The 26595-nt window shown below is 48.2% G+C and overlaps 1 pseudogene; it reads left to right on the top strand.

Annotated features, from left to right (window-relative positions):
• The window catches only part of LOC137537222 (zinc finger protein 420-like), a 74783-nt pseudogene that overhangs the window by 12743 nt on the left and 35445 nt on the right, over positions 1–26595 (top strand).

The raw sequence follows: 26595 nt of genomic DNA, 5'->3' as shown, positions 1-26595 counted from the left end.
ATGCTCCCCCCTTATGCCTGCGACCCCATAGGGGGGCCATATTCGGGCGAACAGGGCCCTGTTCGGCGGGCATTGAGTAGTTCGGGCGAACCCGAACTAAAAAGGCCGAACACCATCAGGTGTTCGGCCGAACTCGAACATCACCTGAACAGGGTGATGTTCTGCAGAACCCGAACAGTGGCGAACACTGTTCGCCCAACACTACTCAGAATCCTTTAACGAGACACTAATGGGTAGCAGCAACTTATCAAATTTTTGGGGTGTTTGAAGCTCGCCTAGGGGTACACCCCTGATAGAACCTAGGCGGAGGAGTCTCCCGACTTTTTGGCACAATTCTGCACAACATGCCCTTTCTCCCCACAATATAGACACAAACCCTCCTGTCTCCGTCTTTGTTTCTCCACATCAGACAGTTTGGCGTGACCTAACTGCATAGGTTCGTCAGCATGAATAGGATTTATACTGGGGGTAACAACAGAACTACGAGAAAATGACCGTAACCTGCTCTGGTGGTGGTAGCAGATTCTGCGGTCAACTTTTATGGCCAGAAAAATGGCCTCGTCTAATGATCGGGGCTCAGGATGACCAATTAATAGTTCTGAGACTGTATCGGACAACCCCATTAAAAACTGGTCAAGCAAAGCATAGTTTTCCCACCTAGAAGCACTTGCCCATTTCCGAAATTCCGCTGCGTAGTCTTCAGCAGTGTTATGTCCCTGACGGAGACTACGGAGTTTACGCACAGCGGTAGCAGCCATATCTGGATTATCGTAAATTATTGCCATAGCGTCAAAGCTGGGGAGGCAAATTATAGGCCCAAGTCTGGGAATCACCCTGTAGAAGCGTTTTGATCAGGGTGATTTGCTGAAGCTCACTGCCTGAGGAAATAGGCCTCATTTCAAAATACGACTGACAGCGATTCCTAAAATTACCAAAATCACTCCTGTGCCCTGAGAATTTCTCGGGTAAGGGAATTTTGGGTTCTACCACCGTTGGCATGTGTGGAGCCGCTTGGACTGACTGCTGCGGTTGTAAAGTGCGGACGACCTGCGACAATCCGTCTAATTGCTGCTGTTGCGCAGCTACAGTGTTACTCAGATTGGCAACAGCTGTAGTGAGGTTTTGCACTTGTTTGCAAAGTTCCTCTATAATAAATGTGGTCTGTTCTAATGTAACGATCTGCTAGTGTGTGAGGGACACTATCAGACGTTCCCCGAAGGGAAATGTCTTACAAACAGTGATAGTTGAAGGCAAACTAACACTGAAATACAGATATAGAATGGTCAGGCAATCGAGTCGGCAACAGGTCAGATAGGCCAGGTACAAATACAGTAGGCAAAATCGGAGTGAGTATTCAGGCAGAGGTCGGCAACAGATCAGATAGACAAAAGTACAGAATCAGGAGACGGAATCAGAGTAAGTATACAGGCAAGGTCGGCAACAGATAATAATAATAATAATAATAAGTATCAAGGCCTGAGCTAGTGTGAAATCCCCGGGGTCCTGCCGGTTCAAAGCACACACGGACTGACTATGGTCTGGAGCCTTCACAAGGTTGTGTTAGCTAGAATAGACAATGAGAGACTTGACAGCACGAGGCTAAAGAAGCCTGGGATGACAGGACAGCCACACCCCCAATCTGCCCAGCGAATCAGGATCCGGGGGTGGCTCTATGCGTGTCAGCGGACAGCCATCAGCTAACATGCTTCCTAAGGGTATAAGGGGCGCGACGCTATCCGCACACACGCCCACCCTGACTCCACAGCTGACCTGCGCAAGCGCGCCTCCCCGCCAGAGCGCCGCTGATGTCATCAGTGCTGGCGTGGCTGGGCGACCGATATGTCTAGCCGAGCTGACAACTTCCTGTTGGATTCGATTTTTCCTTAGTTCCAGCTTTTGTAGCACAAATTAGATCAGCAATAAGCTGGGAAGAGGAGAAAGACACTCCACAAGAACCAGATAAATATTATCCCCATCTTGATAAACATCCCACTAACTTCCCATTTATAAAAGTTATGAAGGACATTTCTCTAAAAGAGTGGAGTAAAGTGGAACAAAAACAATCTTTTTCTAACAGATTCACTAAACTGTATCCTTTAAGTGAGGACTCAAAACTTATGATTTCTGCCCTTTTAATTGATGCATGAGACTTGCAAGACATGTCACCCTTCCCATGGATGACGCAGTTTCCTTTTCTAATCCTTTGGACAGGAAGGTAGACAGATATTAAAAAAGCATTCCTGGCAGCAGGATCGGCATGCAAACCAGGCATGGGCAAATATTCGGCTTCGGGTGAATTTGGATAGTTACTATCCGATTTCACCCAGTAATGCCGTGCGGGCTGGGGGGACAAACTTACCCTTCTGACGTCGTCTTTGTCCATCCCTCGTCGCCTCCCACGATGCGTTCCACTCGGCGCTCACGTGACTACAAACACTTACTCCTTCCGAGTTAAAGGAGGAAGTGTTTGTAGTCACATGAGCGCCGAGTGGAATGCATCGTGGGAGGCGACGAGGGACGGACAAAGAAGACGTCAGAAGGGTAAGTTTGACCCCTGCGCCCAGCCTGCACGGCATTACTGTGTGAAATCGGATAAAAACTATCCGAATTCACCCGAAGCCGAATATTTGCCCATGCCTGATGCAAACCTGCAGTGGCATTAACTTCTCTTGCAAAAGCCATAAAAGTTTGGGTTGGTAAAACTGAAGTAGCCCTGAACTCAGATACGGATAGGCAAGATATTATCAAGGCTCTTGATGAATTAAAACTTGCAAGTGACTTCATCGGGGAGGCAGCAATGGATACCATCAGATCTTCAGCCCGTTCAATGTTACACAGTGTAACAGCAAAGAGGGCCTTATGGCTGAAACCTTGGTTGGCCAACCAATCATCAAGAAATAACTGGTGTAAAATACCGTTTGACGGCAAACATCTTTTCGGGTCAGAAATGGATACTGCTATAGCAAAAGTGAAAGGAGGAAAATCTGGACTTTTGCCGCAGGATAGAAAGTCAAAACCTTTTCGTCAACAAGGGAATAAGAGACATTCCTCAAATAGATTCCAGCAAGCACGTTCCTATAGACCAGGCAAGCAATTTAATAAAAATAGGAAGGGGACGCAGTCGTCTTTCCAAGTCTGGAAGATCTAAGCCTACACCAGGAACAAGTCAGAACCCAAAGCCTTTCTGAAGGTGCGACCACTCAGGCGGTTCCAGTGGGGGCAAGATTGCGTTCCTTCTGGGCCGTCTGGGTGGAGGCGGTCGGGGAAGCGTGGGTTTTTAAGACATTACAAAAGGTCACTGCTGGAAGTTCAAAAGGTTACCTCCGAGATCAAGATTTGTGGAGACAAGATTGCCTCAGAAAAAGCAAAAAAGTCAAGTTCTATTGGAATATGTAGATTCTCTAGCTTGAAACAATGCAATTATTCCAGTTCCAGATCAAAAGCAGTTCCTAGGAGACTATCCTCCCTTATTCTTGGTCCCAAAGTCGACAGGAGGATGGCGACCGGTTCTAGACTTGAAGTTTTTAAACAGCCATATAAAAATTTGTCGATTTAGAATGGAATCTCTGCAGACCATTATAAAAGTATTAAGGATAAACGATTGGATGACAACAGTAGATCTGTCTGAATATCTCCATATTCCAATCAAGTACAGTTTTCAAAAATACCTAAAATTTGCAGTTAACGTTCAACACTGGCAATTCCAAAGTCTTCCGTTCGGTGTCTCCACAGCACCTCGGACGTTTACAAAATTACTTCTTCCAGTAATGGCAGAAGGGCCTGAGAGTTTTTCATTATCTGAATGACTAATGAATAGCAGAGATGCCGCCGCGGTCTGGCGGCGGGGCGGCTGTCTCCGCGTTCAGACCGGCGGTTTCCGCACAGAAACATGTGTCTGGTTTGCCTGGGCCTTCTAGTGCACACAGATGGAAAGCTACGCACGCGTGCGCCAGAAGACAGGACCTTTATGCCAGCAGGAGAGGTATCAGCTGATCAGGACGGTCAGCTGATTCCAGCGGAACTCCTGATTGGCCGAGTGACTGGGGGCGGCGCTGCGGAGCGCTGTAGTATATATAGATCTTGCTTATCAGTTGCTGGTTGTCTGCCGTTGCGAATACTTACGTGTAAGCACTCAGACCTCAGTCAGATCCTACAGTGTGTTAGAACCAGTTGGAACTGGGAATTCACACTTAGCCAGATTCCGCTCTTGTAGTTTACTGTGTTATACTTTAGATCAGTTCCAGGGTGTTGAGACCAAGGACCTCACACCCAAGTATAGAATTACTGTGTCTTTACTGTGTTATTCTCTAGACCAGTTCCCGGGTGTTGAGACCAAGGACCTCACACCCAAGTATAGGATTACTGTGTCTTTACTGTGTTATTCTCTAGACCAGTTCCCGGGTGTTGAGACCAAGGACCTCACACCCTAGCTTACGATACTGTGTTATTCTTTAGACTAGTTCCCGGGTGTCGAGACCAAGGACCTCACACCTCAGACTAGGATTGTGCTTATTGATATTTGTTATGACGTCTGGCTCTGTTGACCTCTCTCTTGCTTTCTGATTCGGTACCTCTGCCCATCTGTCTACTAGTTGCCAACCTTGCCTGTACCTGGTTACCGAATCAGTCTTCTGTCTCTGTACCTTATCTGCTAGTGTGTTGCCGACCTGGCCTGTCTGACCCTTCTGGCTGTCACTCACCCCTTGAGTGATCAGTCTGACTGTACTACTCGTGACACCAATCCTCCAGGTGTCAATTAGCTGCAAGGGCTTCCTGCTCCTCAGGAAGTCCTTTCTGCAGTTCAGCCAGGGGTCTCTACTCCATAGGAGTCCACTGGCTGCAGTACAGTCTGATTCCCAATCCATCAGGGAATCCTTGGCTGCAGTACAATCTGATTCCCAATCCATCAGGGAATCCTTGGCTGCAGTACAGTCTGTCTCTCCTACGCTCAGGAAGATAGCTGAAGTACAGCCAGTGGCCACCTGCACCTCAGGGGTCCTCTGGCTGCAGTAGAGTCTGTATCTCCCGCTCCTCGGGAGATTACCTTTCTTACTGTTACATCAAACACTTTATCACCTTAGGTGTCCTGTGTCAGCTATACTGGTATTATTGGTGATTCTGCAAATCACACATAATCGGGTATAGCCTGTGCATTATTGGTGATACTGCAGATCATCAATAATCAGAAGTTCTCTGTGTGCTGACACCAATCGTTACAGAACGGCAGACCCAAACATTATGGAAGAACTACGTAGTCATGTTGAAGTCCTGACCACCGCGGTCAACGCTCTTTCTGGGGTGATTATTAACAAACAAAACTAGATTTCACAACTGTCTGGGGCTTTTCAGGAACTTCAATTGACTATAAATACAGTGCGATGCCCTCCAGTCACGGACCTTCGTATGTCCGTACCTGAAAATTTTTCTGGCCATAGATCTGACTTTCGGAATTTCTGGAATCGGGTGTTATCTTATTTTGAGTTGAGACCTACCTTGTCAGGAACTGAGTCTCAGAGAGTAACATTTATAAAAAACCCTTTTGTCAGGTGATTCTCAAACATGGGCATATAGCCTGCAGGCAGAGCATGAGGCTTTGTCCTCAGTTCAGGAATTTTTTAAGGCCATGGCCATTATATATGATGATCCGGATATTGCTTCCACTGCTGAAAGGAAACTCAAGATGCTCAGGCAGGGTCGTAAATCGGTTGAGGTTTACGCCGCTGAGTTCAGGAAGTGGGCTGTGTCAGTTAGATGGGGAGCATATGCATTATTAGATTGTTTCCTGGCAGGATTGTCTGATCCAGGATGTGATGATAGGACATCCTGAACCCAAATCTGTTGACGAAGCAATTTCTTTGGCCGTACAGATAGATCGCCGCTTGCGCTACCAGAAACAGATTCGTGGTAGGAATGCTATAAGGTCTGTCTCATACGACTCTTTACCCTCGTCACCTCCAGACGAGCCGATGCAAATCGGATATTCGAGGCTGAGGCAAGTGAAAAAGAGTCACAGAAGGTCAGGAAAACTTGGTCTATATAGTACTGAGGAGGGTCATGTTGTCCAGAATTGTCCTAGAGAGTCAGGAGAAAGCTGCCGCCTAGGGGTAGTCAGAGGTCATACCATAGGCGAGCGATCTTTATCTCTGAACAATGATCGTCTGCTCCTTCCCTGCTCTATTACATGGGAGGGTCAGACTGGTTCCGCAAAAGCCGTTGTGGACTCCGGTTCTGCAGCTAACTTCATAGATTATGATTTTGTAAAAAAAATTGGGGATTCCCTTACTCCCACTAGACCGGCAGATTCTGGTCACTGCGGTAGATGACTCTCCGTTACAGAGTGGACAACCTCTTTTCCAAACCCCCTTGTTGTTGTGTGGTTTAGAGGTATTACATAAAGAGAGATTACAGTTCCTGGTTCTGCCAATGGCAACCTCTACCATTGTTCTTGGTATGCCCTAGTTGCAACTCCACTCTCCTCAGTTTGACTGGGCTTCAGGTCAGCTAAAGAGATGGTCAGCCCATTGTCATCAGCATTGTTTGGAGAGAGTTGCCGTTTGTGCTACCAAGATACAGGTCGGAGGAGTGGCAGTGCAGTGTGCGGAGTTTGCTGACGGGTTCTGTCCTTCCCGGTCATCTGTTACACATATACCAGGTGGTAAAATGTCACAACAGACGCTCTATCTAGGTGTTTTGAGCCTGAGACCAGTCTACCTCAGAAGGTAGTCTTGGCAGCCAGAGGCGGGACAAGGTCCGCCAGCACCCAAGGCTGAGACATCAAAGTGCGCCCCTCCATCCCTCCCACCCCAGCCGTCACACACTGATTGCTATTAGACTAAGAGGGCCACAGGGCCCACAACCTCCCCAACACCTTAATATCTAGTTATCTAGCTTGCAGTCACTGCCATATATTTCCTTTTCTTATTTCTTTCTGCTTCAAACACAATTAGGAATGACAGCTGAATGAATTCTGCGCCCCCTCCTACACTGCACCCTGAGGCTGGAGCCTCTCCAGCCTATGCCTCGGCCCGGCTCTGTTGGCAGCTACTGAGACCTGGGAGGATTGGGTGGCTACTCTGGGCCCTTACCAACGAGATATTCTAGAAGGTAAGCCATCTCGTCAGGCGCCAGTGGGTACATTGCAACCCCTACCAGTGCCAAATAAACCCTGGACTCAGAAAAAACAGACAGATAAGAGAAGGTCTGTAGAGTGGAAGTTTTCCCCAGGGGACATGGTGTGGGTATCTACTCGGCAGTTAGTTTTGAAACAACCATCACCCAAACTGGGACCTAGATTCATAGGACCATTCCCAGTGACCAGAAAGATCAATAATGTCACTTATGCGATTGATCTCCCAGCCAGCATGAGAGGTGTGAGATCATTCCATGTGTCTCTGTCGAAGCCGGCAGTGCACGTGGATTCCTCTTTCCCCCCGTGATGGTTGATAACCAACTGAAATATGTGTAATGAATGGTGGAGATGCCGCCGCGCAACATAGGTCTGGTTCGCCTGAGCTTGTTAGTGCACACAGAGGGAGAGCTACGCGTGTGCGCGCCAGAAGTCAGGACCTTTATGCCAGCAGCAAAGGTATCAGCTGATCAGGACAATCAGCTGATTCCTGCAGGACTCCTGATTGGCTGAGTGGTGTGGGCAGCGCTGCGGAGCTCTGTAGTGTATATATAGCACTTGTGGCTCAGTTGCCGGTGTTCTGCCGTTGCGAATACTTACGTGAGAGCACTCAGACCTCAGTCAGATCTTACAGTGTGTTAGAACCAGCAGGAGCTGGGAATTCACACTTAGTCAGATTACTCTGTCAATATTCTGTGTTATACTTTAGACCAGTTCCAGGGTGTTGAGACCAAGGACCTCACACCCAAGCTTAGGATTGCTGTGTCATTATTCTGTGTTATACTTTAGACCAGTTCCAGGGTGTTGAGACCAAGGACCTCACACCCTAGTTTAGAAAACTGTGTTATTTATCAGACTAGTTCCTGGGTGTCGAGACCAAGGACCTCACACCTCAGACTAGGATTGTACTTGTCTATATCTGTTATGACCTCTGGCCTTCCTGACCTCTCTCTTGCTTTCTGATTCGGTACCTCTGCCTATCTGTCTACCAGTTGCCAAACCTTGCCTGTACCCGGTTACCGAATCAGTCTTCTGTCTCTGTACCTCATATGCTCGTGTGTTGCCGACCTGGCCTGTCTGACCCTTCTGGCTGTCACTCATTCCTCGAGTGATCAGTTTATCTGTATTATCTTTGACACTAATCCACCAAGTGTCTGTTAACTGCAAGGACCTCCTGTTCCCCAGAGAGTCCTCCTTGCAGTGCAGTTTGATTCCTATACCATCAGGGAGTCTTTGGCTGCAGTACAGTCTGATTCCTCAACCATCAGGGAATCCTTGGCTGCAGTACAGTCTGATTCCTATACTATCAGAGAATGCCTGGCTGCTTCACTATCTCCTCCTCTTGAAGAGATAGTCTCTGCACAGCCAGGAGGCCACCTGCTCCTCAGGTGTCCACTGGCTGCAGTAGTGTCTGTATCTCTCGCCCCACGGGAGATAGCCTTTTACTGTTACACCAAAACACTTATACTTTATTAGGTGTCCAGAGGTTAGTCATACTTGTATTATTGGTGATTCTGCAGATCATCAATAATCGGGTATACATCTGTATTGTTGGTGATACTGCAGATCACCAATGATAAGATTCTCTCTGTGTGCTGACACCAATCGTTACAATATGAGATCGAAAAGATTCTGGACTTACTGTGTCATTACTGTGTTATTCTTTAGACCAGTTCCCGGGTGTCGAGACCAAGGACCTCACACCCTAGCTTAGGATATTGTGTTATTCTTTAGACTAGTTCCCGGGTGTCGAGACCAAGGACCTCACACCTCAGACTAGGATTGTGCTTATTGATATTTATTATGACCTCTGGCTCTGTTGACCTCTCTCTTGCTTTCTGATTTGGTACCTCTGCCCATCTGTCTACTAGTTGCCAACCTTGCCTGTACCCGGTTACCGAATCAGTCTTCTGTCTCTGTACCTTATCTGCTAGTGTGTTGCCGACCTGGCCTGTCTGACCCTTCTGGCTGTCACTCACCCCTTGAGTGATCAGCCTGACTGTACTACTCGTGACACCAATCCTCCAGGTGTCAATAAGCTGCAAGGGCTTCCTGCTCCTTAGGAAGTCCTTTCTGCAGTTCAGCCAGGGGTCTCTACTCCATAGGAGTCCACTGGCTGCAGTACAGTCTGATTCCCAATCCATCAGGGAATCCTTGGTTGCAGTACAATCTAATTCCCAATCCATCAGGGAATCCTTGGCTGCAGTACAGTCTGTCTCTCCTACGCTCAGGAAGATGGCTGGATTACAGCTAGTGGCCACCTGCACCTCAGGGGTCCTCTGGCTGCAGTAGAGTCTGTATCTCCCGCTCCTCGGGAGATTACCTTTCTTACTGTTACACCAAACACTTTATCACCTTAAATGTCCTGTGTCAGCTATACTGGTATTATTGGTGATTCTGCAGATCACACATAATCGGGTATAGCCTGTGCATTATTGGTGATACTGCAGATTACCAATAATCAGAAGTTCTCTGTGTGCTGACACCAATCGTTACAATGACATCTTACTAGTCAATCAGGATCGCTCAATTCTGATAGATCACCAAAAGATGTTGCTAAGCAATTTACAGACACTGGGTTGGGTGATAAACTTTCAGAAGAGTCAGTTGGATCCTTTACAGGATATGATATTTCTAGGAGCCAGGTTTGTCACCTATCAAAACAAAGTTTGCCTACCAGATCAGAAGATCTTATCGATACAGCAAAACGTCAGGTCAGTACTGTCTCAAAATTATCTGTCGACCAGGGATTGTCCAAGCGTATTGGGAACATTCTCATCAGCAATCCCTATGGTGGAATGGGCACACTGGCATCTCAGAGACTCAGATCAGAATGCTGCACGATCATCCTTATAGTGCCATACTGGCCTCGGAGGCCTTGGTTTACTCTACTATTGGAAATGAGCCTAGAGGATCCAATCAGACTTCCGAATCTACTGCAGCAGGGGGAGTTGTTGTATCCGAATGTGAACAATCTAAGTTTGATGACGTGGAGGTTGAGAGGCGGAAATTCCTAGCTTTAGGTTGCTCCACAGAAGTTACATCCACCCTGTTAAAAGCTAGAAAAGTGTCAACAAATTCAACCTATCACAGAATATGGGGGCAATTTGCCAACTTTGCAGCAATCAATCATTTTGATATGTTAACTCCTAAAGTGCAAGACATTCTCAGTTTTCTGCAAACAGGAGTAGACCTGAAGCTGAGTCTTTCGGCTATTAATCTACAGGTTTCAGCCCTTTCTGCTTTAACCAATCACACATGGGCATTGAATCCTTTTGGTTATATAGTGTAACATCTGCTGTGCTTGCGGCTGTGGGCACGCAGGGTGTCTCCGCAGACGCCTCGGTTCCCTGCTCGGAGGTTTTTTCCGTTCCGCCGGCGTCTAGCACGTGGAGGATGGAATTGTCATTGGCACATAGGGTTGCTGTATCGCGCGGCCGCGCGCGTAGACAGGACCTTTATGCTGGGAGGAGGCGTGTCAGCTGACCCGCTGGTTGGCTGACGTCAGAGGGGACTCACGCCACTCAGGATAGGCTGATTGTTGTGGGCGCGGCTACTTCTTAAGCCTTCACTGTTCACTCGCAACCTGTCTGCTGTTGCGAATACATTTGTGTTAGCGCTTAGACTAGTATCCGGTGTGCTTTGATCTGGGAGGAAACCAGGGATTTCACACAAGACTAGCATTATTGCCTTATTGTATTATTATTGATATTCTGTGTATGACTCTGGCTTATCTCTGACCCTGCTTTTGCTTAACATTTCTGTACCTCTGCCCATCTGATCTAGTTGCTGAACCTCTGCCTGAATACCTACTATTCTTTTGCCTACTGATTCTGTACTGTATCTGCCTCTCAGTTGCCGAACCTAGCCTGTCTGACCTCTCTACTCACCAGTGGGCCCTTGCCACTGGTGAGGTGCTCTTCTGATAGTACCCACCAGCTCCTCTGGTGAGGTTTAGTTGAATCTACTCAGTTACTGTTTCTGATAGTACCCACCAGCTCCTCTGGTGAGGTTTCATTAAACTAATCAGTTACTGTTGCACCAAGCACATCTCATTCTGGTTCCTGTTAGCTATACTTGCATTATTGGTGATTCTGCAGATCACCACATAATCAGGTATAGCGTCTGTATTATTGGTGATTCTGCAGATCACCACATAATCAGACGTCTGTGTTGCTACACCAAACGTTACACAATCGTTACATATAGTTTATACAAGCAGTTAAAAAAATAAGACCCCGAGAAAGCCTTTTTCCCCCCGGTGGGACTTGTGTGTGGTTTTAGAGGTTTTATCAGGACCTCCTTTCCATCCAATTGAGATGTCTTCCCTCTGGAATATCACCTTAAAGACTGTATTCCTGGTGGCTATCTCTTCGGCTAAAAGAGTGTCAGATTTACAAGCTTTGGGCTGCTCTGAAAACTTGCTACAGTTTTTCCAGATAGGGTAGTCATTAGGCCAGTCTTGCAACACATACCTAAAGTTGCTTCTGCTTACCACATCAATCAAGAGTTGACTTTACCAACTTCTATGGAGGAACAAGAATGTCATCCATTAGATGTAGGAAGGACTGTTAAAGCATCTCTAAATAGCACAGAAGCTTTCAGATCCTCAGATCGATTGTTTGTAAATATCCAAAGTCCTAAGAAAGGTGGTCCTGTAACAGCCAGAACTTTAGCTAACTGGTTAGAAGGGCATGAAGAAGTTCATATACACTCAACAAGGGGAATGGCAGCTTCATAGGCTTCTTTTTCCAACATCTCAATGGACACTATCTGCAAAGCAGCCAGTCGGTTCTCTCCACAAACATTCTTAAAACATTATCATGCCAATCCTGCATCTCTTACTTCTCTTACATTTGGAGAAGCTGTTTTGTCGACTTATAAGAAATATATTGTTATATGTTATGCATATGTTATGCATTGTATAATTATATATATATATATATCTATAAACATTTTATCGTTTTTTATCCTTTTGGCGCCTCTGTACTTTCATATGTTATGCATTATCCCTCCCTCTCTGTCTGATTTTGTATATCCCATCAGCATGCCGCCATCTCTGTCCAGGAAACAGGAAAATTGTATACTTACCTTCGGTAATTTTCCTTTCCTGGAACAGAAGATGGCGGCATACGAAGCCCACCCTCTCATCCATTCTAGGACTGATTTTCATGAGAATGGCGGGGGTTCCTTTTAATTTATAATTGAACTGTCCTATCGGGTTCAGGGGGTGGAGCCTAAACCCATCAGTATGCTGTCATTTTCTGTTCCAGGAAAGGAAAATTACCGAAGGTAAGTATGCAATTTTCCTGTTTGTGTTCACTTTTTTTTATTTTCCAATGTAAGGGTTAATAAACCAGGTGCTTTATTTACACAAATGAGGCAGGATCTGCAGTCATGCAGCCATGGCTCTCCTGAAAAGTAAATAAAAGCCAAAACACTTTTATCTGACTGAAAAAAACACTCCTGATCACACAAGAGTGCTGAAATTATCATTATTTGTTTTTGCTGGGATCTGAATGAACAGATTTTAAATTACGCTGATTTTGCTGCTGTGCATAATTTAGAGTCAGGATACAACCTCTTAAAGTGAAAATAAGAATGTGAGACTCCAGGAAAGTTCTATATAACATTGTTATTTACCTACTGTGAGCTGCAGATGTGGGGATATTAGAAGCTCCCATTCATCCAGACTGAACTGAGGACAGGATATTTCCCTCTCTCTGTGTCTCTGTTTTACAGTCAACAGCCCAAGTTCCCCAGGAACTGTCCACCGGCGAACAGTTTGGGCCATCTCTACCAGCGACAGGTACAAACTCCAAAGAGTGATTAACACTGTGGAAAAGATAATTGGATCATCCCTGCCACCTCTCAATCTCCACACAGCGAGAGTGAGGTCAAGGGCCACCAAGCTCCTCCCATTGGGCTGCCGTTATAGGGCCATCTCCTCTAGAACAAACATGGTAAGCAGCACCTTCAAGCATTCCTCCTGCTGAACTCTATCCGTCCCCTGCTGAGTTTGCCCTCCTGCTGAACTCTATCCCTCCCCTGCTGAGCCCGCCCTCCTGCTGAACTCTATCCCTCCCCTGCTGAGCCCGCCCTCCTGCTGAACTCTATTCCTCCCCTGCTGAGCCCGCCCTCCTGCTGAACTCTATCCCTCCCCTACTGAGCCAGGCCTTCTGCTGAACTCTATCCCTCCTCCCATTGGGCTGCCGTTATAGGGCCATCTCCTCTAGAACAAACATGGTAAGCAGCACCTTCAAGCATTCCTCCTGCTGAACTCTATCCGTCCCCTGCTGAGTTTGCCCTCCTGCTGAACTCTATCCCTCCCCTGCTGAGCCCGCCCTCCTGCTGAACTCTATCCCTCCCCTGCTGAGCCCGCCCTCCTGCTGAACTCTATTCCTCCCCTGCTGAGCCCGCCCTCCTGCTGAACTCTATCCCTCCCCTACTGAGCCAGGCCTTCTGCTGAACTCTATCCCTCCTCCCATTGGGCTGCCGTTATAGGGCCATCTCCTCTAGAACAAACATGGTAAGCAGCACCTTCAAGCATTCCTCCTGCTGAACTCTACCCGTCCCCTGCTGAGTTTGCCCTCCTGCTGAACTCTATTCCTCCCCTGCTGAGCTCGCTTTTCTGCTGAACTCTATCCCTCCCCTGCTGAGCCCCCCCTCCTGCTGAACTCTATTCCTTCCCTGCTGAGCTTGCCCTTCTGCTGAACTATATCCGTTCCCTGTATGGCCGCTCTCCTGCTAAACTCTATCCCTCCCCTGCTGAGCCCGCCCTCCTGCTGAACTCTATCCCTCCCCTGCTGAGCCCGCCCTCCTGCTGAACTCTATCCCTCCCCTACTGAGCCAGGCCTTCTGCTGAAGTCTATCCCTCCCCTGCTAAGCCCACCCTCCTGCTGTAATCCCATCAGACAGCGGAGACTCCAGTGCACCCGTTCTGGTCCTCCACACACCACAGGGCTGGATCACGCTCCTAGCATCTCTGTAGTGCAACATCGCCTGCCCAGGTGTATTATTACCCTCATGCTGTAAATGTTTTCCACCTACATTACTTGACTATTGTTCTTGGTTTTGTCTGCCAACGTCTGTTTATCTGTTGCTAATGTTAAAGCAGCGCACCTTAATGACAGGAGAGTGAGGTAAAAATCTCCAGCGCACTCTATGCTGCGGTATTGCTAACTTACACATATTCCATTAGCTTAACGGGCGCGCCACTGAGCCCGCTCTGAGCCCCTGGCTTTAAAGGATGATATCCCAGCACTTTGATTGGCCCAATAGACTGCTTTTCACGTGACAGGCAGCCTATTGGGCCAATCAAACAGGGAGAACCCGTTAAGTTAATAGAGCACGTTTAAGCTTAAAGAATAAACCCCATAGTGATAGTAACAAAGGTAGAAAAAGATGAATTATGCAAGTATGCCTGGTATTTCAAATATTTAAACAATTTGTACACAGTTCACATTATTTTAGTTAAGATTCAGAGTTTAACAAGTTTATGGCAGATGGTTTTTCCCTTCTGCCATAAACTTGTTAAACTCTGGGGTTTTCAGTCTGTTATGTGTATGCGGATTGATCCAAAAGTCTACCTGATGGAAGGAGCTCATACAAGACGTTTCTGGGGGGAGCGTTGTCCTTGATAATGATTTTGGCCCTTCTCATACAGCGAGTCTTATACAGTTATCCAGAAGTCTCAGCAACCAGAAGGAAAAATTCTGACCTTGCAGGATGCATAAATCTTGTTGTACAGTTCTTTATGCCGTAATAAACCTCTGTTACATTAAGTCTGTATTTTGTCTTAATGTGTTTTAAATTACTGCATTTCAACATTAATACTCAGTTTGGTATATAGTGTGGGGTATAGTACTGTTTTTTTTAGCTAGGCCTATTTTTGACATTGACTCTCAAGCAACCAGAAACTACACTTATCCGGCATTTGCCAATCCCCGTCAGTGCCGGATAATGGGGGTTTTACTGCACAAGAGTTCCCAGTGATGGTAGTTCAGTGCCGATAATGACTTCTGCTGTTTTTACAGCTCACTGCAGGGCTTCTCTGGCAGCCTTGGTGCAGCTGGTGTACCAGGCCGGCATGCAGTTGGTCAGACCGCTTTCTATAGTGCATCTGTAGTAATTAACCAGCAGCTTCTGTGGAAGGTTAGCGCTCCTTAGCTTTCTCATAAAGCAGAGGCACTGTTGTGCTTTTCCAGTTACAGCTAAAGCATTGTCAGCCCAGGAGTGGACTATTGCACTGGCCACAGGGCATCTGGGTGTCACTACAGTGCATTGAGGCTCGGGTCTCTTCTGCTTTACACCTCAGCGGTAGCAGAGACTATAAAATTCAGGGGACATCTATGTGGACACCATTACACTGCAATGCACCTGCTGCATTGTGAACATCAAATAGGTGGTGCATTGCAGTGTGGCAAACCTCGGCTGTTATGCTACAAAGACCCACTGTGACCAGAGCCTTACTGTATACTGTAACCACATCTATACATGTAATGGTATGTGTGCCACATTCTGCACACTCACTTGCTTCAGCTCAGCAGACAATGCACAGAAATGCATGTATAGTTGTGGCTGTGCGAGGAAAGATCCCCCCTCCCCATCCAGAGCGGAGCAGTATGCATGGCAGACCTCTGTGTACCCCTCATGTGCGGAGTGATGTTGGCCCATCTTGTGTTGTTAGCCATGACATACATTGATGGCAATGGCAGACCTCTGTGTGTCCCCCTCCCCCGTGCATAATGTGCTGTACCAGATACTGACATGATTGTGCCGCCCCTGAGTCTACCAGCCACTGCAATATATGTATTTAGGCTGAGCAGTAATGGCTGCGTGTCCCCCGCTATGTGCACTGTGTCCCGTATTGTGTGCAGCTGATTACAGTAATGCCCATTAGATAAAGGCTTACCACCATGCTGCCGCCCACCAGAACAGAATGTAAGGCAGACAGCTCCTCTGTGTCCCTGCACCCCGAGTGTCCCCGGCATAAGCAGAGCGCTGTGTCCCCCGCTATGTGCACTGTGTCCCGTATTGTGTGCAGCTGATTACGGTAATGCCCATTAGATAAAGGCTTACCACCATGCTGCCGCCCACCAGAACAGAATGTAAGGCAGACAGCTCCTCTGTGTCCCTGCACCCCGAGTGTCCCCGGCATAAGCAGAGCGCTGTGTGTCCCCCGCTATGTGCCCTGTGTCCCGTATTGTGTGCAGCTGATTACAGTAATGCCCATTAGATAAAGGCTTACCGCCATGCTGCCGCCCACCAGAACAGGATGTAAGGCAGACAGCTCCTCTGTGTCCCTGCACCCCGAGTGTCCCCGGCATAAGCAGAGCGCTGTGTGTCCCCCGCTATGTGCCCTGTGTCCCGTATTGTGTGCAGCTGATTACAGTAATGCCCATTAGATAAAGGCTTACCACCATGCTGCCGCCCACCAGAACAGGATGTAAGGCAGACAGCTCCTCTGTGTCCCTGCACCCCGAGTGCCCCCGGCATAAGCAGAGCGCTGTGTGTCCCCCGCTATGTGCCCTGTGTCCCGTATTGTGTGCAGCTGATTACAGTAATGCCCATTAGATAAAGGCTTACCACCATGCTGCCGCCCACCAGAACAGAATGTAAGGCAGACAGAGCCTCTGTGTCCCTGCGCCCCGAGTGTCCCCGGCATAAGCAGAGCGCTGTGTGTCCCCCGCTATGGGCCCTGTGTCCCGTATTGTGTGCAGCTGATTACAGTAATGCCCATTAGATAAAGGCTTACCACCATGCTGCCTCCCACCAGAACAGAATGTAAGGCAGACAGAGCCTCTGTGTCCCTGCACCCCGAGTGTCCCCGGCATAAGCAGAGCACTGTGTGTCCCCCGCTATGTGCACTGTGTCCTGTATTGGGTGCAGCTGATTACAGTAATGCCCATTAGATAAAGGCTTACACTATGCTGCCACCCACCAGAACAGAATGTAAGGCAGACAGCTCCTCTGTGTCCCTGCACCCCGAGTGTCTCCGGCATAAGCAGAGTGCTGTGTGTCCCCCGCTATGTGCACTGTGTCCTGTATTGGGTGCAGCTGATTACAGTAATGCCCATTAGATAAAGGCTTACACCATGCTGCCACCCACCAGAACAGAATGTAAGGCAGACAGCTCCTCTGTGTCCCTGCACCCCGAGTGTCCCCGGCATAAGCAGAGCGCTGTGTGTCCCCCGCTATGTGCTCTGTGTCCCGTATTGTGTGCAGCTGATTACAGTAATGCCCATTAGATAAAGGCTTACCACCATGCTGCCGCCCACCAGAGCAGAATGTAAGGCAGACAGAGCCTCTGTGTCCCTGCACCCCGAGTGTCCCCGGCATAAGCAGAGCGCTGTGTGTCCCCCGCTATGTGCACTGTGTCCCGTATTGTGTGCAGCTGATTACAGTAATGCCCATTAGATAAAGGCTTACCACCATGCTGCCGCCCACCAGAACAGAATGTAAGGCAGACAGATCCTCTGTGTCCCTGCACCCCGAGTGTCCCCGGCATAAGCAGAGCGCTGTGTGTCCCCCGCTATGTGCACTGTGTCCTGTATTGGGTGCAGCTGATTACAGTAATGCCCATTAGATAAAGGCTTACACCATGCTGCCACCCACCAGAACTGAATGTAAGGCAGACAGCTCCTCTGTGTCCCTGCACCCCGAGTGTCCCCGGCATAAGCAGAGCGCTGTGTGTCCCCCGCTATGTGCTCTGTGTCCCGTATTGTGTGCAGCTGATTACAGTAATGCCCATTAGATAAAGGCTTACCACCATGCTGCCGCCCACCAGAACAGAATGTAAGGCAGACAGCTCCTCTGTGTCCCTGCACCCCGAGTGTCCCCAGCATAAGCAGAGCGCTGTGTGTCCCCCGCTATGTGCACTGTGTCCCGTATTGTGTGCAGCTGATTACAGTAATGCCCATTAGATAAAGGCTTACCACCATGCTGCCGCCCACCAGAACAGAATGTAAGGCAGACAGATCCTCTGTGTCCCTGCACCCCGAGTGTCCCCGGCATAAGCAGAGCGCTGTGTGTCCCCCGCTATGTGCTCTGTGTCCCGTATTGTGTGCAGCTGATAACGGTAATGCCCATTAGATAAAGGCTTACCACCATGCTGCTGCCCACCAGAACAGAATGTAAGGCAGACAGATCCTCTGTGTCCCTTCACCCCGAGTGTCCCCGGCATAAGTAGAGCGCTGTGTGTCCCCCGCTATGTGCACTGTGTCCCGTATTGTGTGCAGCTGATAACGGTAATGCCCATTAGATAAAGGCTTACCACCATGCTGCTGCCCACCAGAACAGAATGTAAGGCAGACAGATCCTCTGTGTCCCTGCACCCCGAGTGTCCCCGGCATAAGCAGAGCGCTGTGTGTCCCCCGCTATGTGCCCTGTGTCCTGTATTGTGTGCAGCTGATTACAGTAATGCCCATTAGATAAAGGCTTACCACCATGCTGCCGCCCACCAGAACAGAATGTAAGGCAGACAGATCCTCTGTGCCCCTGCACCCCGAGTGTCCCTGTCATAAGCAGAGCGCTGTGTGTCCCCCGCTATGTGCACTGTGTCCCGTATTGTGTGCAGCTGATTATGGTAATGCCCATTAGATAAAGGCTTACCACCATGCTGCCGCCCACCAGAACAGAATGTAAGGCAGACAGATCCTCTGTGTCCCTGCACCCCGAGTGTCCCCGGCATAAGCAGAGCGCTGTGTGTCCCCCGCTATGTGCACTGTGTCCCGTATTGTGTGCAGCTGATTATGGTAATGCCCATTAGATAAAGGCTTACCACCATGCTGCCGCCCACCAGAACAGAATGTAAGGCAGACAGATCCTCTGTGTCCCTGCACCCCGAGTGTCCCTGGCATAAGCAGACTGCTGTGTGTCCCCTGCTATGTGCCCTGTGTCCCGTATTGTGTGCAGCTGATTACAGTAATGCCCATTAGATAAAGGCTTACCACCATGCTGCCGCCTACCAGAACAGGATGTAAGGCAGACAGCTCCTCTGTGTCCCTGCACCCCGAGTGTCCCCGGCATAAGCAGAGCACTGCGTGTCCCCCGCTATGTGCACTGTGTCCCGTATTGTGTGCAGCTGATTACAGTAATGCCCATTAGATAAAGGCTTACCACCATGCTGCCGCCTACCAGAACAGGATGTAAGGCAGACAGCTCCTCTGTGTCCCTGCACCCCGAGTGTCCCCAGCATAAGCAGAGCGCTGTGTGTCCCCCGCTATGTGCCCTGTGTCCTGTATTGTGTGCAGCTGATTACAGTAATGCCCATTAGATAAAGGCTTACCACCATGTTGCCGCCCACCAGTACAGAATGTAAGGCAGACAGATCCTCTGTGTCCCTGCACCCCGAGTGTCCCCGGCATAAGCAGAGCGCTGTGTGTCCCCCGCTATGTGCACTGTGTCCTGTATTGTGTGCAGCTGATTACGGTAATGCCCATTAGATAAAGGCTTACCACCATGCTGCCGCCCACCAGAACAGAATGTAAGGCAGACAGCTCCTCTGTGTCCCTGCACCCCGAGTGCCCCCGGCATAAGCAGAGCGCTGTGTGTCCCCCGCTATGTGCCCTGTGTCCCGTATTGTGTGCAGCTGATTACAGTAATACCCATTAGATACAGGCTTACCACCATGCTGCCGCCCACCAGAACAGGATGTAAGGCAGACAGATCCTCTGTGTCCCTGCACCCCGAGTGTCCCCGGCATAAGCAGAGCGCTTTGTGTCCCTCGCTATGTGCCCTGTGTCCCGTATTGTGTGCAGCTGATTACGGTAATGCCCATTAGATAAAGGCTTACCACCATGCTGCCGCCCACCAGAACAGAATGTAAGGCAGACAGCTCCTCTGTGTCCCTGCACCCCGAGTGTCCCCGGCATAAGCAGAGTGCTGTGTGTCCCCCGCTATGTGCTCTGTGTCCTGTATTGTGTGCAGCTGATTACAGTAATGCCCATTAGATAAAGGCTTACCACCATGCTGCTGCCCACCAGAGCAGAATGTAAGGCAGACAGCTCCTCTGTGTCCCTGCACCCCGAGTGTCCCTGGCATAAGCAGAGCGCTGTGTGTCCCCCGCTATGTGCCCTGTGTCCTGTATTGTGTGCAGCTGATTACAGTAATGCCCATTAGATAAAGGCTTACCACCATGCTGCCCCCACCAGAACAGGATGTAAGGCAGACAGATCCTCTGTGTCCCTGCACCCCGAGTGTCCCCGGCATAAGCAGAGCGCTGTGTGCTTCTCTTGCTTACAGGGCTCAACATGAGCATTCCTCCGTAGCCTGTCAGTTGCACATCCTCCTTAGCTTGTCAGTTGTGCATCCTCCTTAGCTTGTCAGTTGCGCATCCTCCTTAGCTTGTCAGTTGCGCATCATCCATAGCTTGTCAGTTGCGCATCCTCCTTGCTTTTCAGTTGCGCATCCTCCTTGCTTTTCAGTTGCGCATCCTATGTAGCTTGTCAGTTGTGCATCCTCATTAGCTTGTTAGTTGTGCATCCTACGTAGCTTGTCATTTGGGCATCATCTATAGTTTGTCAGTTGCGCATCATCTATAGCTTGTCAGTTGCGCATCATCTATAGCTTGTCAGTTGCGCATCATCTATAGCTTGTCAGTTGCGCATCATCTATAGCTTGTCAGTTGCGCATCCTCCGTAGATTGTCAGTTGCGCATCCTGTGTAGGTTGTCAGTTGCGCATCCTCTGTTGCTTGTCAGTTGCGCATCCTCTGTAAATTGTCAGTTGCGCATCCTGTGTAGGTTGTCAGTTGCGCATCCTGTGTAGGTTGTCAGTTGCGCATCCTCTGTTGCTTGTCAGTTGCGCATCCTCTGTTGCTTGTCAGTTGCGCATCCTCTGTAGCTTGTCAGTTGCGCATCCTCTGTAGCTTGTCAGTTGCGCATCCTCTGTAGCTTGTCAGTTGCGCATCCTCTGTAGCTTGTCAGTTGTGCATCCTCTGTAGCTTGTCAGTTGCGCATCCTCTGTAGCTTGTCAGTTGCGCATCCTCTGTAGCTTGTCAGTTGCACATCCTCTGTAGCTTGTCAGTTGCACATCTTCCATAGCTTGTCAGTTGTGCATCCTCCACAGCTTGTCAGTTGTGAATCCTCCATAGCTTGTCAGTAGCACTCTCTCTCTCGATACCGTTAGTTGAGGCAGCCGGAAGCCTCAACTAACCGGCATGCCTGAGGGATAATGGGGACTTTGTTTTTAGGGTGTTTGCAGGCTCTTAAATACTTACTGATCCTCCAGCGACGTCTATCAGTTTTCTTCTTGCTCCTAGCTGCTTCCAGCATCCGTGCACACAAGTCTGCATGTCACGTGACCAGATGCAGGTCAGGTGACACGCTGGCTTCCATGCACAGGGGAAGCTGAAAAGCCACTAAAAGCCCGCTAGGAGCAAGAGGAAGGCTCCAAGACATAGTTGGAGGCTCGGGGAATATTGGGGGGGGGGGGGTTGTGCTTTTTAGGCCGGTTGCTCAAGCAACAGGCAAGCACATGTATCCCACTTAAAAAGCCACCATTTTTGAACTCTTAATTATAAAAGGCCTAGCAGGCTAGCTTATTATAATTAAGCTGAAAGATTGGCCCCCTTTCACAGTGATCCTAACATCCAAGAGAGGTGATCTGCATCTATTCTTGGTGACTTTATTGACTTTATCAACGTTATTGACTATATGTAAGGGTAGGGCTCTCTCACCCTTTTATGTCTTGGAATTTACTATATTTTTGGACACACACACACACACACACACACACACACACACACACACACACCTCCTGTGTCCCCCTTGTGTCTGCCTCTGTCTTCCCTGTGTACTTCTCTCTACCCTTTGTGTCACCCTCTGTCCTCCTCTATGCCCCATTGTGTCCCTGTGTCCTCCATTTGTCCCCCTGTGTCCTCCTCTGCATGGGCACAGTACAGGGAGTCTCTGCCATTGTGGCGGGTTGGAGGTTCGTATTGGTAGGCATTCACAAGTCAGGAACTCTATTGCAACGGTCTTGTGTTGTAGCTCAGATATCTGATTATGTGGTGATCTGCAGAATCACCAATAATGCAGATGCTATACCTGATTATGTGTGATCTGCAGAATCACCAATAATACCAGTATAGCAGACAAAGAGCTGAGTGTGTAGTGATTAGGTGCAACCGTAACTTTAATAGTTTAATGAGACCTCACCAGAGGGGCTGGTGAGGTACTATCAGTACACTGAGCAGTGCACTAGAGTACAAACTCCTGCAGGCTGGAGAAAACAATATCGAAGAGGCCGAATCTCCTGTGGAGCGGGTGATTCAGGAAGTACTGCAGCCAAGTGATCACCCGTGGAGCTGGTGTGCCGACAGCCTATGAGATACAACTATTACTGAACTAGTGATTAACTGGGAACAGGCGAGTCAGACTGTACTGCAGCCGAGTGATCACCCTTGGAGCAGGTGAGTCAGACTGTACTGAAGCCGAGTGATCACCCTTGGAGCAGGTGAGTCAGACTGTACTGCAGCCTAGGAGACACAACCAGGACTGCACAAAATAATAACTTCACCAGAGGCGCTGGTGAAGCTAGCACCTCACCAGTGGCGAGGGCCCACTGGTGAGTAGAATGGTCTGACAGGCAAGTTTCGGCAACAGAGAGGTAAATATCAGTGCAGAATCGTGAGACAGGAGAATAATCGGTAATCAGGCAGAGGTTCAGCAACAGAGAGGTAAGTATCGGTACAGAATCATGAGACAGAAGAGTAGTCGGTAATCAGGCAAAGATTCAGCAGCAACAAGGCAGATAGGCAAAGGTACAAGAACGGAAAGCAGGATCAGAGTCAGAGTAATAGCTAGAAGTCATACACAGGAGATCAATACAATACAATATCCTAGTCTAGGTGTGAAGTCCTTGGCATCAACACCCGGGAACTAGTCTAATCAAATAAACAGTAACAAGGTAGCAATATCCTAGATTAGGTTTGAAGTCCTTTGCATCAACACCTGGGATCTAGTCTAAGGTCTGAGCGCTAACACACAGAGTATTCACGACAACAGACAATGTGTGAATGAAGCCCGGAGGCTTAAGAAGCAGAGGAGACTCCACTGGCACGCCCCCTCCATCAGCCAATCCTGGGCGCCATGGGACTACTCTGACGTCAGCCGACCTACAGGTCAGCTGACGGGCTTCCTCCCCGCATAAAGGTCCCGTCTGTGCGTGGGCCCGCGCGAGACGGCGACCCCCTGCACCAGAGAACATTCCGTCCTCGGTGTCCTAGACGCCGAACGGACGGATGGCCGCATAGAGGCAGCTGCCTCTATGTACAGTGCTGTTCGCCGCAGCTGCCTCGTGTATTACATCTATGCATTCAGACTATAAGAAGCATTGACTACTTCCCCCCCCCCCCCCCCCTCCTGTTTTGGGGAGAAACGATGAGTCCAAAATATACAGTATTATACATTTTATTCATTATGTAACTATTGTCACTGTAATTACCAGCTCTGTATTTTGTATTGATTCTGTGTTTTGTTACCAATTCTGTATTTTATATATTGGTGTTGTACACCATTTGTCTGTATTATTATGTACCCCATGCTTATTTCTTACTTTGCTTAATAAAGCAATAATAATAAACAAGACTGCACTTCTTTAAAGTTGTTAGACAAACATAACACTAAACTGGAGGTGATATTCCACCATGATCAAGGAGCTCTATAAGAGGTGGGACACAAATACAATCAGGTGAGTTCCAGTCTGACCTGGTGGGAAAGGTTTCCATGTTCCAGGGATCCTCAGACTGGGCCTCTGCGGCTTACAACTTCTTTTCTGCACCCCCCTGATGGTCATGATGGAGATTACAATCATATGCATCATTACACAGGTGAGTTTGTGTTTAAAACTACTCAAACAAATCCACATGGTTAGAAGGTTAGTGGCCGATACACAGTCTTATAGGCCAATAGTTCTGGGATAAGCTATAGCATATAAATGTTAGTTGTTTTCTCAAACTTCAGGCAGTAAATAGGAAGAGGAGCTGGTTGTTTAAATGTGTTTTTTTTAGAAGACTCCTGTCACCGGTTCTCTGCTGTGTCAACTGAAATCAAGTTTCACTTTTCCATGAGAATGCAAGTGTGCAAGTGACACGCATGTGACACGAATGCTGCTGAGTAGATGGGTGACATCAGCCTAGAAGTTAGGGCATCACAGAAAGCCAGGATAAAGGAGGCCGAGAGGTCTTGTGCTCTCTCTCTTTCTCTCTCTTTCTTCCTGGTGCACAAACACCTCATTAGGGAGAGTGGGCTATATGCAATTCACTTTTTCACCTGAGGTTTCTCCTAGGTGATATTTTCACAACTTGTAAATAAAATGCTTTTTAACCACTTTACCCCCGCGCGTACGTATTTCTCCGCCCCTTTTTCCATCCTTTAAAACCAGGGACGGAGAAACACGTACTTTCCGCGTTCCCGACGCTGCTCCCGCTCGTAAACACGCCGCCCGCCGCTAGTAAAACCGCTGCCGCCCGCTCGCCCAGAGATCAATGAACGGGAAAATCCATTCCCGTTCGTTGATCTAAGCCCCGCAATGATCAGCTGCTCTCCTATGGGCAGCGCGATCATTGTGAGAAAAAACTCACGTGTCCAGCCTCCTTATTCTTCCTCCAAGCTTCCGGAAGGAAGCTTGGAGGTCGCATTAAAACAAAAAGTTACTGTGGCCATCTTGTGGCCAAATAGTAAACTACACCCTACACATTTTTCACATACAAATAAATGACTTTTACACATAAAATTAACTCATTACCTCCCACACTCCCCATTTTTTTTTTTTTTTGTAATTAAAAAAAAAATAAAAAATTTACAATTAAAAAAAATACATAAATAGTTACCTTAAGGACTGAACTTTTTAAATATTTATGTCAGGAGGGTATAACACTGTTACTTTATAAACTATGGGCTTGTAATTAGGGATGGACGCAAAACTGAAAAAAATGCACCTTTATTTCCAAATAAAATATTGGCGCCAAACATTGTGATAGGGACATAATTTAAATGGTTTTATAACCGGGACAAATGGGTAAATACATTTCATGGGTTTTAATTACAGTAGCAGGCATTATTTAAAAACTATAATGGCCGAAAACTGAAAAATAATTATTTTTTTCCCCACATTTTTCCTATTTTCCCATTAAAACACATTTAGAAAAAAATAATTCTTGGCATAATGTCCCACCTAAAGAAAGCCTAATTGGTGGCGGAAAAAAATAAGATATAGTTCATTTCATTGCGATAAGTAATAATAAAGTTATAGACGAATGAATGGAAGGAGCGCTGAAAGGTGAAAATTGCTCTGGTGCTCAGGGGGTAAAACCCCTCAGTGGTGAAGTGGTTAAACCCCCAGCAAGCATACAATTACTCAAAATAATTCTGACAGTACTTTTTCACCTACATTTTGGTACATTTCCCATTGCAAAGTGCTAAAAAGTTATTTTAAATCAAAGATGAAAAAATATCACCTAGGAGAGAACTCGGGAGAAAAGTGAATTGCATATGGCCCAGTGTGTGAGGATGGAAAGGTGACACATAATAAGGAAAACACACTCATATGCAGGGATGCTCATCCGGAACTTTTTAGCGATATCCGACCGGATTCCGGATACCTGTGCCCAAATCCGGATAGCTATCTGCGGATAGTTGGCTGCCAATGCAGATATCCGAATATTGAGATACTGTAACTAAGTACGTGACGTCCAGGACGTCATTGAGCCAATCAGAGGGCTCCCAGCAGAAGCACCAGCAACCAATCACAGAAGGGAACCCTGGCCAGCCCCACCTGACCCCATTGAGCCAATCAGAGGACTCGCAGACTAAGCCCTGGCACCCAATTAGAGATGGGCTGAACGGTTCACCGGCGAACTTCGGGTGGTTTGCCTTCTCCGGCGAAGGCAAACTTTCCCGGAAGTTCGATTCGCCCCATAATGCTCTATGAGGGTCGACTTTGACCCTCTACATCACAGTCAGCAGGCACATTGTAGCCAATTCGGCTACACTCAGCCCTGGAGCCCCCCTTATATAAGGCAGGCTCCGGCGGCCTTTACACTCACTCGTGTGCCTGCACATAGACAGACTAGGGCGAGCTGCTGCACACCTTTTCTCCTAGGGACAGATTAGTCAGGCTCTTGGCTTCTTAGCTTGCTCCTGGCGGAATGTTATTGCTTTAACCACCCTGGCGTTCTGATTAAATCGCCAGGGTGGCTGCGGGAGGGTTTTTTTTAAATAAAAAAAAAACTATTTCATGCAGCCAACTGAAAGTTGGCTGCATGAAAGCCCACTAGAGGGCGCTCCGGAGGCGATCTTCCGATCGCCTCCGGCGCCCAGAATAAACAAGGAAGGCCGCAATGAGCGGCCTTCCTTGTTTTGCTTATATCGTCGCCATAGCGACGAGCGGAGTGACGTCATCGACGTCAGCCGACTCCGATCCAGCCCTTAGCGCTGGCCGGAACTTTTTGTTCCGGCTACGCTG

The sequence above is a fragment of the Hyperolius riggenbachi genome, chromosome 10, assembly GCF_040937935.1.
Source record: "Hyperolius riggenbachi isolate aHypRig1 chromosome 10, aHypRig1.pri, whole genome shotgun sequence".
In the NCBI taxonomy this organism is placed as follows: Eukaryota; Metazoa; Chordata; class Amphibia; order Anura; family Hyperoliidae; genus Hyperolius; species Hyperolius riggenbachi.
The sequence above is the reverse complement of the archived record's forward strand: the minus strand, read 5'-3'. Positions and strand labels throughout refer to the sequence as shown.